At 45.5% G+C, this 15,137-nt stretch overlaps 1 protein-coding gene across 15 annotated transcripts in view; it reads left to right on the top strand.

Moving 5' to 3' along the window:
- LOC147631281 (synaptotagmin-5-like) overlaps positions 1–15,137 on the top strand; it is a 110,977-nt gene that overhangs the window by 85,509 nt on the left and 10,331 nt on the right. The window lies entirely within an intron of this gene.

Here is a 15,137-nt window from a genome sequence, read left to right as displayed (position 1 = left end):
GTGAGTGTCTCTGCTCTTTGGAGAGTAATTCCCTGCCGTGTAGGGGCTGGGAGTGGGATGGATCTCTGAAAAAATGTAGTAATGTGTGTCTGTCGTCCCCCCTCTGGAGCTGTCTGAGCCTGTAATGATGTCTCTCTATGACGCTGTATGTCTAGAAGGAATCTCCCCAGTATGTTCTGGTCTGCTGCCTCAAAGATCTAGCGTAGGGAATGTGGCTCTCTGAATAAAATGGGATATCTCTCTGTGATGGCTGTATTATATGCTCTGCATCTGCATACATAATGCTCCTCACTCTCCACCTCCTCTCTGCACAATCTGCATACCCTCTCCTCTTGGGGGATCCGTGCTGCTCTGCCAGTCTCGATCTCCAATCGATGTGATGAAACTCTAAGCTGACCAATAGCCACTCGGGAGCCGTGTGGTAAAAAGCCGTCCATGTATCTAGGCCTCTCTATAAATCCATCATCAGTGATACTCATGAAGTGATCTCTGTAGTATAGCATCTCCGGTGGAAGAGGCTGTGTAGGCGATATCCATGTCTCTCGTGTATAGAGCTGCCATAGGTCCTGTCTCAATACTCTGTTCCTCTCACTATGAGAGACGGATATGTGGTGCATCCCTGCCATACTGAAATGGTGGTAGATGATCCATGTCTAGGCCATGCTGTGAGAACCAATGTGTGACCTGTGCATACCATGATCCTCTGTCTCCTGCCTCAGCCAGCTGTCTAGATGCCTCAAAAGCTCTGTATGACAATCTGTCCTGTGGCATCTCTCTGAATCTGTCTAGCAGGCATATAGTCTGGAATATGGCCTCTACCATCATAGGAGGCACAGCAAACTCTGCACGGATAATGTCATGAGGTACTGACGGTTTGCTGCGTATCATGCGTGCCATCATGAGGGCCTGTGGTCTCTCTATCTGTGTCCACCAATGGGTAGCAAGGCCTGGCGCCCACACCGCTGCTCCATACATGAGTCCCGGTGTGACTAATGTGTCAAATAGCCAACCCTTCGTCCGGGGCTCTTGAAAATGCGCCTGGTGGCTGGTGGCACTGTCTCTCTAGCATAGCCAATGCTGCATATCCCCGTGTCAATCTAGCTCTGGCTGCTGAACCCATGGTGAAGCGTGTGGCTGCTGCAGAGAAGGTAACCCCTAGGTACACGTATGATGTCACCACCTCCACGTGGCGTCCTGCGAGAGTGAATGTCAGCTGACTCTTGCCCTGTCTCCATGTATGAAAGACCATAACCTTGGTTTTCCCGAGGTTCACAGTAAGATCCCTCTGTGTGCAGAAATCATGGAGTGCATGTAGATGCTACTGTAGACCTCCTGGAGACTCAGACACTAATACAATATCATCAGCATAAAGCATAATATGTACTGAGGTACCTGCTAAATCAACTCCATCTCCGCCTCCCCGTGTAATGAAGTCAAGCCACCTCATCAATGTATAACCCAAATAGCGTGGGGGAAAGTGGGCATCCTTGCTTCACACCAATGGTGCTAGCAATAGTCTCGGACATACCTCCTGGACATTTGACTTGCCCAAAAACCTACTCATATAATGCATAGATGCCCCATGTCATATCTGCTGGTATGCCAAGAGACTGCAGGCGCTGAAAGAGCCTCTCTCGAGGTACTGTGTCAAATGCCTTGCGGAAATCCACAAAGCAGCAATAGAGCTTTCTCTTCCTCACTCTGGCCTGATCAATCATACATCTCAAAGTGAATACATGGTCAGTGGTAGAGAAAGCTCTCCTGAAGCCTGCTTGCCCTTGAGCATAAACTTGCTGGCTCAGCATATAAGCTAAGCTCTTGCTCCAACACTGCACCATAGAGTTTGGCCAACACGTGGCCAACCATAACCGTCTTGTAGTTGCTCGGATCGAGCATATCCCCTGTTTTGTGAATCGGCACAATGGTGTGCATCGTCCACTCCGCAGGCAAACCCTCTGCTAGTGCCTTGTTAAACAGGTGTGCAAGAAAAGGAGCCAAAGAATCCACTGCATATATGAGATGCTCACCTTGCAGGCCCATATGGTCGGCGGCCCGTCCATGCTGTAGGTGGCGGATAGCTTCCTTTATCATCGAGTGGGTAAAGAAGCTAGCTGTGGTAGGTCGAGGCTCCTGTGGGTGGCTGAGGTATAGGTGGCTGCTGTGGGGCGTGGTATAGGCCCTCTGCATATGTGTGCCATGTCTGTGGGTCTGCAATAGGTGTCGGTGTCCGGGGCTCTCTGAAGTGCCACCATGAGATAGGGCTATCTCTACTCATGAAGAAATGAAAGATCTCTAGCTCCTGTATCTCTACGAAGGCCGGCCTTTTGCGGCGAGTAAGTCTCCTCATCTCTCTTCTCGACTCCTGCTCTGTGATGGCTCCCAAGGCTCTCTGTATGCGGAGCCGTGAGTATAGGGCTCTGCACTCGTCATCATTACCATCTGTTCTGGGGCATAGTCCCAGATCTCGCAGGCTCTCCTGAGTGGACACGATGTGGAAGCTCTGTAATGCAGCCGTGTGTAGGAGTGATGCCAGCTGGGCTGTAATGGTATGCATAGGTGCCAGGGGATCCATGAGTAGGAGCCCATCCTCTACTCTGCTAGTGTATATGTCTGCCATGTCATGTGTGAAGTAGATGGTAGTGTGTGGCGTCGGTATGTGGGGGGCTGGTGATACTGGTGATCCGGCTAGTGAAAATGCCAAGTATGTATGATCTGCCCCAATAGGACGAGGTGGAATGGAGAATGAGGTGACAAGCTGTGATGCCTCCAAAGACCCCATAATGTAGTCTACCACCGTGCCTCCGGTCCGTGTATGACCCCCATGTGGGAAGCATGTCAGCCCTCCTGATCCCGGCCACTGTAGCATCCCGTTATAAATAACGAGATGATGCCTGGCTCCCAACTCTAGTAAGTGGTCCCTTAATGTCCTCTGTCTGGTCCAGTGTCTTGTGATGCCCGACTAGCCCCTATCTCCTCTGGATCCACAGGGTGGAGGATCTCCATGTCATCATAGTCATACACCTCACAGTGTCTACTCTGTGTGTGGGCATTGAAGTCGCCCGTAAGAAATACTTCCCCTAGTGTAGAATAATGCATAATCTCCTCTGGCAGACAAGTGTATGGCGAGGCTCCTGTCTCCTCCTCCTGTGGCATGTCCTTTGTAATGACATAGGAGGATCCTGATGGAGGAAAGTAACATAGGGCTATGTATATAACCCTATCCTGTGAGAGCTGTAAGCTGATCCACATGTATCTGGCCTCTGGATCCTGTGCTACCACTCTCAGTCTCCCCTATAGCTCTCGTTTGAATAGAACTGCTACTTCCCCCGACCCTCTCGAGGTACCCTGGCGTGTGGTCCTCTTGTATGCTGACTCCCACTGGAATCCCTCTACTCGAGGTAGCCCTCTCTCTGGGCTCTGATGTGTCTCTGTGAGAAGTATGATCTCTCCCCACCATAACATCCTCCAGTCCTCCAGGCTGCACCCATAGTGAACCATTATAGTTCCATACTGCCATGTGTATCTCTGTCAGTGGCCTGGTCTGTGTCCCATAGGCCCCAAACCGCTAATCCATGGGCCGGCCATCAATGATGACCCGACCATCTTGATAGAAGGCCTTCTTGCCTTCTCTCCTCGCGTGCAAGACTCGTGGCATGCAAGCTCTCCTATGCTCAAGCTGCATCCTCGTGAGATCATCATCCAAGAAAATAGGAGCTCCCTCTAAACCTCGTAGTATGACCCTCTTCCTCATGAAGGTGACCCTCTCCGTCTTTCCTGCAAACTGTAGGATGAGGGCTCGCTTGCATGTTGAGTCTTTCCCGGCTCTCCATGCTTTGGTGAAGGGGAGAGGGTCCTCTTCCCTGTAGCCGAGCTTCATGCATAGAAACTGTCCATCTTTCTCGGGAGTGGAGTCGGGTGTCTCGGCTATACCTGTGACTCGAATGTTGAGGCGGCGGGCATGCCTCATCTTCTCCTCCTCAATGGTGGTGTGAATGATTTGGTGTTCTTCTCTTTGAGTCTCCTCCCTCACTTCTTTACAGATGTTCTTCTTCACCACCTCAACCCATCCTGACTGCTTGGCTTCGAGTTTTTCCTCCATGTCCTTTGTGATCTCCTTGGAGATCTCTTCTTTGATGGCCGTGAGAGTGTTGTCATTGATCTTCCCTTCTTCCTTCTTAGTATTCTTGATGGCTATGAGTTCCACTTTCAATGCACTCACCTCCTCCTTGAATGCCGTGTTCTCTTGTTCAAGGTCCGTGACCCGTGCTTCGAGAGCCATGATGTGCCGGTGTAGTTTGTTCTCCACCTCATTGAGGTTGGAATCGGATGTCTTCTTGTTCTCCATGATTAGTGCCTTCATTTCCGTCTCGAGGGCCTCGAGTTTCTCTTGGAGACTCGGGGCCATTCCTCCAGATTACTCAGCAATCCTTCCCACAAGCAGGGAGAGAGAGAGAGAGAGAGAGAGAGAGAGAGAGAGAGAGAGAGAGAGAGAGAGAGTTATGTTGCTGCCTTGGGGGCCTGAGCAAGGGTGAGTGGGAAAATGGAGGCACGGGAGGCGGGCCAGCATAGCGAGCCGGCGGCGAGCAGTGAAGCGAATCAGAGAGGCGGAATCACAGGGCCTACCGGAGAGGAAGGCGGGCTAGCATAGCGGGCGGCGGCGAACGAATCAGCGAGGCGGAATCGGCGAACAGTCAGCAGGGCAGCGAGAGGGAGGGAGGGAGGGAGGGAGAGAGAGAGAGAGAGTTGAGCGTGTGCGGGAGGGAGGGAGGGAGGGAGAGAGAAAGAAAGAAAGAAAGAAAACTATATTAACGTCCTTTAGAGGCCACATCTGACCTATAGGACTAATCAGATACATCCATGTGATTACATTCCACTTCGGGGGCAACAAAATGAAAATAGAGATAAAACTAAAAATAGTTCAAATTCCCTACTTGACCGTAGGAGAATCCTAGATAACATGAAGGATTTCTCTAGCAGCTACTCTTCATTACTACCATGTTTGGTTGTCCTGAAATCTGCAATAACAGCTCTACCTCTACGGTAGACTGCCCATTTTCCTTGTTTCCTTGGTTCGTATACTTTATGTTGGTGGAGCCCAGAATATCGTCCAAGAATAAAAATAGGTTTTGCATGCTGTGGGATACTGGGAAGCACCGATCTCGACAATTGAGGTTATGCGTGGATGGATTTGACCTTTGTATTTCGAATTAAAGTGGGGATCGTTTGCAGCCATTGCTTCCGTTGTGGGGAGATGGGTCACTTCATTTCAGAGTGTCCAGAGGAGGTAAATGCTCAGCCATAACTGAATGTGTCCTAGGGTCCGACTCATAAGGATACATTAGTTCCAGTTTTGCCATCTAGTTTGAATATAGAGAAGAGCAAACAAGTGGCAAAACAAAGTGAGCAAGTGGTGGATAAAGGTAACCAAGTTTTGGCAGATAAAGGTAAACAAGTTTTGGCAGATACAGAAGATAGACCTTGTCTTGTGGTGGCGAAGAGAGTCGCTTGCTAGATAGCTGCTTCTAGTAGTAATCAAAATGTGGGTGCTGCTCATGGTGCCTCTTCATCATTTCGTCCTGGTACCACAAGATGGACTCAAGAGAAAGATAACCAAGGCAGGGTATCACACTCTTGGTATAATTTGAGACCTCGAGTTACGAAAGAAAATCAGGTAAATTTTCCTCTTCTATTTGATAAAAAAGGGGCTATGGTCTCAACCTGGGACAAGAAGTGTCCGGATGTCAAGTGGCGATAGGATACATCACCTAGTGATGCCCGTACTTTAGGTGAGAAGGAACGGGTGGATGTTTTGTTGCGAAGAGTATGGGAACAGATGGAGAGAGAAGGCATTGAAGATCGTGGTGCAATATTTTAAGGAAAGAGAGCCGATGGTGGTACCTCTCATTGATTGGCTTTCTGTTTTGATGGATTATGAAGATTGCTCTTTGGAATGTCAAAAGGTGTGTGTTCACCGTCCAAGAATTATTGCATGTGGCGTATTGTGTTTCAAGGTCAATGGAATATGTTTTGTGCTGTGGAGCATAAACAACATTCCATGGTTGGACAAGTATATGATTACAAGGAATTTCGTGTGTTTTAATGTGGGCACCACACTACACAATCAGGGGTCATGATTGCAGTGAAATCTCAATTTAAGCCATCATTGGTTATGCAGGATGTCTGGGAGCGGTTCATTGTTGTGGAGGTGGAGTTTATGAATGAAACATTATGACTTGTGGGGCTGTATGCGCCTAATGGTGTTGCACAACATCGTCAGTTATGGGAGGATTTATTGTGTTTGTGCAACGCTAAGCCTGGCTGTGTTGGGCGAATTTTTTTTTTCCAGAAAGGAGACTTCTATAAAGTATGATTTTTTTTTACAAAATGGAGATTTCACACCAAGCAAGGTGGAGATCTCAACCAATCAGGAGCTCTGTGCTGCCAATAGGGTCCCGAATGAGAGGATGTGAAAAAGATACCAATGTCCCACTCTCTCATAAACTGGCCATGCTTCCTCTCTGCAGTCCTCAGAGATCCCTGGATTCTGGCCCAGGTAGCCATAATGGTGTGAATAATATCACTCCAAATCCTGCAAAGACACTGAGAAACAAGAACGGGAGTACCCTCAATGGCCTCAGTGCATCTAGCCTTCCAGATATTCGAGCCTGAAATGCTAGCAATAATCTCCCAAGAGCTGTCTAACCTTTGTGCCGGAGGGACAAAGTGTGAAAGTGGCAAATCCTGAAGACAACATTGTCGAGCAACTCCTTGCCTAATGATAATGGCCAAGCTCCTGTCAGTCCCCTCGAACCTCAGCTGAGGCCTAGACTGTGTCAACCAAATGATAGAACCAAAAGAAATGATAGCATCTCTCTTAATCCTACCAAAGAGGTGTGCAATCGCAGATGTATGTGAATTGCCGGAGCATGATTCTACATCTCATTCTATTATGGATGGGCCAGAGAGACTCAGTTGTAATGTGTTTGCTAATAAAGTTTTGAAGCAAGATCTGTGGTCATGGCTACACCCGCATGAGAGAGGATTTACATATGTCTCTCAACAGTACGTGGGTACAAGAGCTCGTCTAGACCGAATGTATATTTGCCAGCATGATTTGTTTCTGCCAGAGATATTACCCGTGCAGGTGGAATATAATCATATTTTGTTAGATGATTTCCCTTTGGTATTGGAGATGCATAGCCATTCTGTGATGCTTATGGGCCATTATTGGGAAAGGCTCCTCTTAAGGTTAACCAGACTTTCTTGGAGCATACTGTTTTCCATCAGTTTATGTTGCAGGTGTTACAACGCTTTTGAGGCTATGTAATCTCTGTTGGGGTATTAGCTTGGGAGTGTTGTATGTTTAATATTCAAAAGCTTGCCTGCCAGTATGGGATTCATAATGCATCATATTTTAGGGAGAAGTTGCGGAACCTAGAATCGTTATTGGTTGATTTGAACCAGGTTGTTCAAGAGGACGATTCTTGCCCTGACATTGAGATAGCTATTGAATGGTTGTCCTATCAGGTTGCAACATTGCATGAGAATCAATATGTGAGATATAAGCTTATGGCTCAAATGGATGTCCTAATGGATTCTAATTGTCAGTCACATACGTTCTTTGCTCGTTTGCGGCACAAGCATGCATGTGAGAATATTGTCAGGACGCAAGATAGGCAAGGAGTATTGATTACTGATCCTGCTTGTGTTCTAGATGTGTGTATGGACTTTTAACGCCATTTGTTGGGTCCGCAAGAGGTCATATCTCCTGATGTCATTGCAGCTAGAGAGTCTTTGTTTCACTTGGTTCGTCACCAGGTATCATATGTTTTTGCAAATGAATTGAAAAGAAATATTTCTCAGGATGAGGTGGAAGCTGTGTTGAAGCATTTGCCTAAAGTGAAAAGTCTAGGATGGGATGGGCTCCCCAATGAGCTTTTCACGACGTATGTTGATGAGTTGAAGGCCCCTCTCACTTCTATTTTTTAGGAGGTCTGGAATACAGGTATCATGCTTGCGAGTTGGAAGATTTAGCTTGTACGTTTACTGCCTAAAGTTCCATCCCCAATCAATCTACGTCAATGGAGACCAATCACATTGATGGGGGCCATGTATAAGATATTTGCAAAGTCTTGGCCAACAGGTTGCAGTGTTTCTTCCTACTTTGATTCATCCAAGGCAATATGGATTTATTAAAGGTTGGAATATTTTGCATAATATACTGAATGTACAAATTGAAATTGATTATGCAAGGGCTTCGAGGCAAGAGGTGGTTGTGATTCATCTCGATATTGAAAAGGCTTATGATCACGTTAGTTGGTCTTTTCTTTCACATCTTATGCAAGCTATGGGATTTGGCCCTTGCATGTCTTCTTTGATTTATACTATTAGCCAACATGCAGTGGCTAGGCTTATGATTAATAGTGGGGTGACTGAGTCCATTTATTTGACGAGATCGGTCAGGCAGGGATGTCCACTTAGCCCTCTCTTGTTTGCAATTGTTACACATCCAATCTTATCTCGATTATATAAACTAGCGGAGGACGGTGAAGTTGTAGGGCTTACACTTCCAAGCGGAGAGCAGATGGTCGGCTAGGCATTGGCTGATGATTCTTTCATGTTCCTTAACGCTCAAAGAGATAATGTTCAAAAGGCTATGGCTGTTTGGGATACTTTTTGTCTTGCTTCAAGGTTAATGCATTAATATGCAAAAATCTGCTCTAATAAGCTGTACGTAGAGTGATTTGCTTGGTTTGGGATGGAATGGACAGGTTATACAAAGGGGATGCATCACACGCCACTTGGGTTATTCGATTGGAGTTGATGTTGATTCACAGGCTTTGTTAGCATGGATTTTTGCAAGGATAACTGATAAGTTTGTGTATTGGAAATCTCAGGGTTGGCCTATGCATGTTCGGGTCAAAGTGGCATAGTCCATTATGATTAGCATGATATCTTTTTTCTTGCCTTTATTGCCATGGACGGCCAAAGCTTTGCATTAGATACAACAACCAATTCATTTATGCTATGAAAAAGAGCAGGAAATAAGCCACGGCGGACGTGGATTTCTTGGGAACATGTTACTACTCCGAAGAGGAGTGGAGGGGCAGTCCTATTAGGTGTCAGATTACATATGGTCGCTAGGAGATGGCCTTTATTGCAAGATATGTGTGTATCTCAAGAGCCATGGGTGGTAATGGCTAAGGCCCTCATAGAGGAGGTCGCACTTGTGCATGGTAATACCAGGATTGATTATATATGGTGGGATGTAGTGAATAGTTCCCAACAGGTTCAAGTGGTGGCTTCACCTCTCCTTTCTTATTTGATGATCTCATGGAAGGAGGTGTTGGCACACACTAAATAGAAGCCTTCAAATCAGCGGTTGCAATTGAATTCTATGGCAGGTGAGGTGTTGGCTACTTCACGACTTCTGGAGTGGCCTGACAAACTTGTTGAGCGGCCAAAGTTCAATAGAATGACTCGATTGGGACTTGTAAGAATTATGGATGCTTTGTTGCCACGTAGAGGCCACTTATTGTCTTTTCGGAAAATCCGTCAATATTTTCGGGTTCCACGTGGATATGTACAGTCATGGGAGAAGGTGAGGGTAGCACTTATACTGTTTGGTGATATTCCTCAGTTGGAGGATCAGCAACCTTGGTTAGATTGGGCATTTAGAAAGCCTCAGGACATTGTCTAGCGTACAACAAATCAAGTGTACCATATGATGGTGGAAGATAAGTGCTGGATCACTGGGAAGGCTAATAGGGTATGGAACATCAGGAACAGTAAGGCCTGGTGAAAGGAAGTAATCTTACAGGGCTGGTGGTCTAAGATTCCATATCAAGGGAAGGTGTTCCTATGGTGCATGCTAATTAGAGGCTCCCTATTGGGGGACCAATTGCGAAAGCGGCAGATCTCTTCTGGTAATTGTGTGTTTTGTACTACATGCTTGGAAACATGCCCACATCTTTTCATTTCATGTCGGGTGGCAAAGAAGGTGTGGGATTTCCTTTCTCGCATATGGACTCCGTTGACAGATGGGCTCGTAAAGGTTAAAGACTGGATTTTTGGCAAGATTCCGAATGGGCCAGATAACCCAAAACATTCAGTTTTCTTTCATTTTTTCTGGTGGACAGGTTTGTGGCATATGTGGTTAACTAGGAATGCCTTCATACTTGATGCAAAAGTTGGTATTACAACTCACATAGGTCGTATAAAAGGACTACTATTGTGGCAAGTCTTTGCCTCGTGGTCAGCTCATTTGGTGGAGAATGACACGGCTATATATTGGATGAGGGTACTCCAAGCTACACCTGTGGTTCGGAGTAATTAGTGAGGGAAAGCTAGTACATCACATGGCGGCCATGTGGCCATTTATAAAGTAATTTTGGTAATATATCTTCTATTACGAGAGAGAGAGAGAGAGAGAGAGAGAGAGAGAGAGAGAGAGAGAGAGAGAGAGAGAGAGAGAAATGGAATGAAATGTCATATTAACGTCTTCAAAAGGCCAGAAGGACCTACGAGACAAAAGTGATACAGTAATGTCCATAGCATATCTCATCATGGAACAAAAACTTAAATAGAAACAAAACAAAGCTATCTGACTAGGGTGAGACAAAACTATCCATGGAATCTCATCATGGAATTCTAGGAAGGTGGAACATGAGAGAGCATCAGCCCACGAGAGAGAGAGAGAGAGAGAGAGAGAGAGAGAAATGAAATGAAATGAAATGTTATATTAACGTCTTCAAAAGGCCATAATGACCTATGAGACCAAAAAGTTACATCATGGTGGATCTGATACAATGTCTGGATAAAAAACCAGAAAATGAAAAATAAAGATGATACTACTGGCACCTAGAAAATGAAACTGGAACTGGAAGGTAAACAGAAACCCTTATAGGGTGTGAATATAGTGAGGGGGGGGTACGCTATGGAGGTGAGTGGAGTACAGTGAGGGGATACAATATCATGTGGGACGGGGGGGTACACTATGGAGGTGCCTCCATCTCATAATATGTGCCGCATCGGACGCTGGCGGATCTCCTCAATATCCTCTGTGGTCAGCACCCTGACTGGGTGTCCCGCATGTCTCGCAAGAATAATCCGAATCCGCCGCTGCAACCTCCGTCTATGCTGGGATGCCCTCCTCCGTAGTCGTGGGCGTCTGGACCACCCAAGCTCAATCGCACGATCGATCAGTGTACCGCTGGTGTGGGCGGTATCCATGTCCTGCTGCTGCTGTGGTCCATCTGGCGCAGTGATGGCTGGACTAAAGAAGTCTGTAATGTGCCTCTGAGTCTGGCTCTCTGTGCGCCTAAGCAGGCTATCTCTATATCTCCGCAGCACAAGCAAGAACAATCCCAAACACCTCTGGTCCTGGTACCCCATGACTCTGGAAAGTGGTCCAAAACCCTCTCTGAATAAACAGTGGAAACGACCACGTATCTCATAGTATGCAGTACAATGGCATATATAATGAGACAAGTGTACATCCAATAGCACATCGTACTGCATGAGACAAGTGTACATCCATATAACTGGGTCTGATCACAAAACCATCTGGAGCATTCAGCCATCTACATCAGTAAAACGCATCAGTTCAGCATTCAGCCTTGCGTTTTCTGCATCCATACAGTTTTTAGCATTCATCCATTCATCGTTTTGCTCTAGCCACTTGGTAAAGGTAAAACACAGCATTCATTCTCATGTATAGCATTCATATACAGTCTAGAACAGTCCCAAACAGCCCCTCTCTTAGCCCTAGCTTTGCATCCCTCCCTCATACCATTGGGAAGAGTGCATAGGCTCGAGATTGGACATCTTTGGTGCTTCTTACAGCAATGCACAGTTCATCCCAACACTTGGTCTTCAGAGGTCTTGCGTTTGGCTTATCGTCATTCACACCATCAGTCTCTTTAAAGATAATAAAGCAAATACTATCTCGGTAACGGGATAGGGGGCCCTTTAGTGGGTAATTCGGGACCCCATACGGTGTACAGTTCTCATCTCTCTCTCTCTCATATCTCTCATAAGATTGAAGTATTAAAGTGGATTGCTAAACTCGCGAAACTCAGGATGATACAGAAGACGGTGTGAGCATGTGTGACAGGATCCTCCAATATGAAGACTTCCATTGCATGTTACACAATCTCCACAGAATCCCCTCTATATGTGAAGCTCAATCTGGATGTGAAGGGGCGGGAGGTATTGAAGACCATTACCTTGGTTTTACCAAGGTTAACAGAGAGGCCCAGTTGAGTGCAGAAATCCCGTAACGCATCCTGTCTCTGAAACCCTCAGTTGAGTCCGAAAGGCGGACGATGTCATCTACATAAAGTAGCAAGGGGATTAATATGCCTACCAGTGTAGGACCAGCCCCACCTAATTCACCAGTGAAGCTCGATATCTCATCAATGTAGAGGCCAAAAAGAGTGGATGATAGAGGGCAGTCCTATTTCACACCAATAGTGCTGGAAATCTCCTACGATGTACTCCTGGGGCTCTCACTTGTCCGTTGATGGACTCATTGAGGGCGATGATGCTCCAAACCATGTCAGATGGGACTCCTATCTCCTATAGATGTTGTAGGAGGCGGGCTCAGGATACATCATCAAAAGCTTTGCAGAATTCCACAAAGTAGCATGCCGTGCTCTACCCATCCTTGATGATGGCACGGAGGGTGAAGATGTGGTCATGGGTAGAGTAGCTCCTCCGAAAGCCTGCTTGTCCCGAGGCTTTGCATCCCTATCTCTCTGCAAATGAACTGAGCTCTGCCTCTCGCATTGATTCATAGAGTTTGGTCAATGTGTGGCCAATCATGATTGTCCTGTAATTATTAGGATCAAGTGAAAATTAGTGGGATTAGATGCTTGGATGTAAACTCTATAAATTGAGGCATTGGCCTAATGAGAACTTGTTGGTTTTTGATTATCCATGCCTACATTAAGCTATTAGTTAATTACTCACTAATCACTTTGTTAATGATGTTGATTCTAGCATTTGATCCACCATAGCTCATCACATTCCTATAATTATAACATGGTATCAAAGCCTAGCTCATCACTTAGTTAATTATCGTCTAATTACTTTGTTAATGATGTTGATTCTAGCATTTGATCCACCATAGCTCATCACATTGCTATAATTTTAACATGGTATCAAAGCCTCGTCTAGAATCCATCAATTTGTGAGCCCATTATCTTGCTAATCACCAAGCTAATTAGGATTAGTAGATAATTAATATTTTTTCCTCTTTTTCAACAAACCCTTTGTACCCCTAGCCGGTGGAGGAGCTCTATCTCCTTACATACATCAAATTAGCCCAAACCCTTCTAGTCCAACATAGCTACTTCATTGGTGCTCTAGCCCATCGAATCAGCGCAGCAAACCGCCGGCGCAATCAGGAGAAATCACGTTTTTTTCTAGCACTTGTTTTTCTGAAGAAAATGAAGATCTTGGCTGCTCCAGTTGCAATGGGTCTAATTTCTCTTAGCCCCAGGAGTTTTCAAGCATGCTCTACAAGCTGGTGAAGTGAGAATTTGATTTGATCAAGTCTACAGTGAGATCCAAGCTCTTCATCAAATCTGCAGGTGACTTTGGTAAAACAGAGATTAAGCATTCAATGTTTGGTCAAATCTTGTGTTTCTTGGCTTAATCCTCTACTAAACTAATTGTTATTGATGGCCTTGAAAGGATTTGAGCTCATTTGAACTCCAAGGCCTCAGATCTGGGCTCCCCGCATACTCTGTTTTCTATACACAAAACAGAGGATTAATTTACTAATTAGTGATTAATCAGTGTTAATCACTGTATTTTGGTACAATTGAGGGTTCAAATTAACCATTAGGTATCTGATACAGATCCCTATAACTTCAGATTGCAATTCGGAGATGGTTTGATACTCCAACCATTCCGTACAAATTGGTTACCCTTGATTTAATGTAATTTCTGGTGATTTTATGCTGATAAATCTGTTGTAATCATCTCCTAAACACCAGATTGAGTTGTAAAAGGGTAGACATTGCCCTTGAATCTTGAAATTGGATCAAGAGGTAAGACTCCCTTCACATCATCATGAGTACAGCACAAGAAATAGCCAAATTCAATGGGGAGCAGTTTTACACATGGCAGAGAGGTGAGAGGGGAAAATGAGTGGAAGAGCAGGAATGAAAAAGCATTGGGACTTATTGCACTCAGTTTAAATGATGAAATCATTTATCACATCACAGGGATACAATGGGCAAAATATGCATGGGATGAACTCAATAAATCATTTGACACACAAGCTAAAAATTCAAAGATAAATCTATTAATGCAATTCTACAAATTGGATATGAAGGAAAGTGAACCTTTAATCACACACTTGAACAGATATAAAAGCATTAAGCAACAACTGGCAGCTATTGGCAAAAAGGTAGAAGATGATGAGGCACTAGCAGTGCTGCTGAAGAGTGTGGACAAAGGTGAATATGAAAATATTGTAGCAACACTAAAGAATGTACCTGAATTGAAGCTACACGAGATAGAAGGAGCTCTACTAGAGCAAGAGAGCAGAGGCAAAGAGAAAAAATGGCTCGACTCAACAGCAGGAGAAGAAAAAGCATTCTTCACCCGAGGAAGATTCTCTCGAGGATGAGGACGAGGAAGAGGTAGAGTAGGAGGAAGGACCTTCACTTGCCACAACTGTGGAAAGCTAGGACACATGGCAAGAGACTGCTACAACAAACCCAGTGGAGAAGGAACGACATCGGCAAACTTCATGGAGGCTCGTAAGGAAGAGGAGTCGGATCATCTTTTCTGAGAGAGAGAGAGAGAGAGAGAGAGAGAGAGAGAGAGAGAGAGAGAAACCCCACAACCCAATGTAACCTGCCCCAACAGAGTAAAACCACCTCTGAGTCACCGATGATGTAGGCCATGTGGTAGATGTATGTGTAAGCACTTTAGTCAAGGTCACGGGCACTTGTAGTAGCCTTGGACACATAGAGAGAGAGAGTGTCAAGGACTATGAGTTTAGGGACTTGAGGCACTGGTCGCAGACTATCAAGTAAGAGGGAAACTTGGTATAGGGTCGAGGTGTGCTAGGAGTATTCACTTGAGGGGAGGTGTTGAAATATACAAGTGAATAGGGTGTG

This window comes from Cibotium barometz, chromosome 15, assembly GCF_041138505.1.
Source record: "Cibotium barometz isolate CiBa-2024 chromosome 15, ASM4113850v1, whole genome shotgun sequence".
Taxonomy (NCBI): domain Eukaryota; kingdom Viridiplantae; phylum Streptophyta; class Polypodiopsida; order Cyatheales; family Cibotiaceae; genus Cibotium; species Cibotium barometz.
The sequence above is the reverse complement of the archived record's forward strand: the minus strand, read 5'-3'. Positions and strand labels throughout refer to the sequence as shown.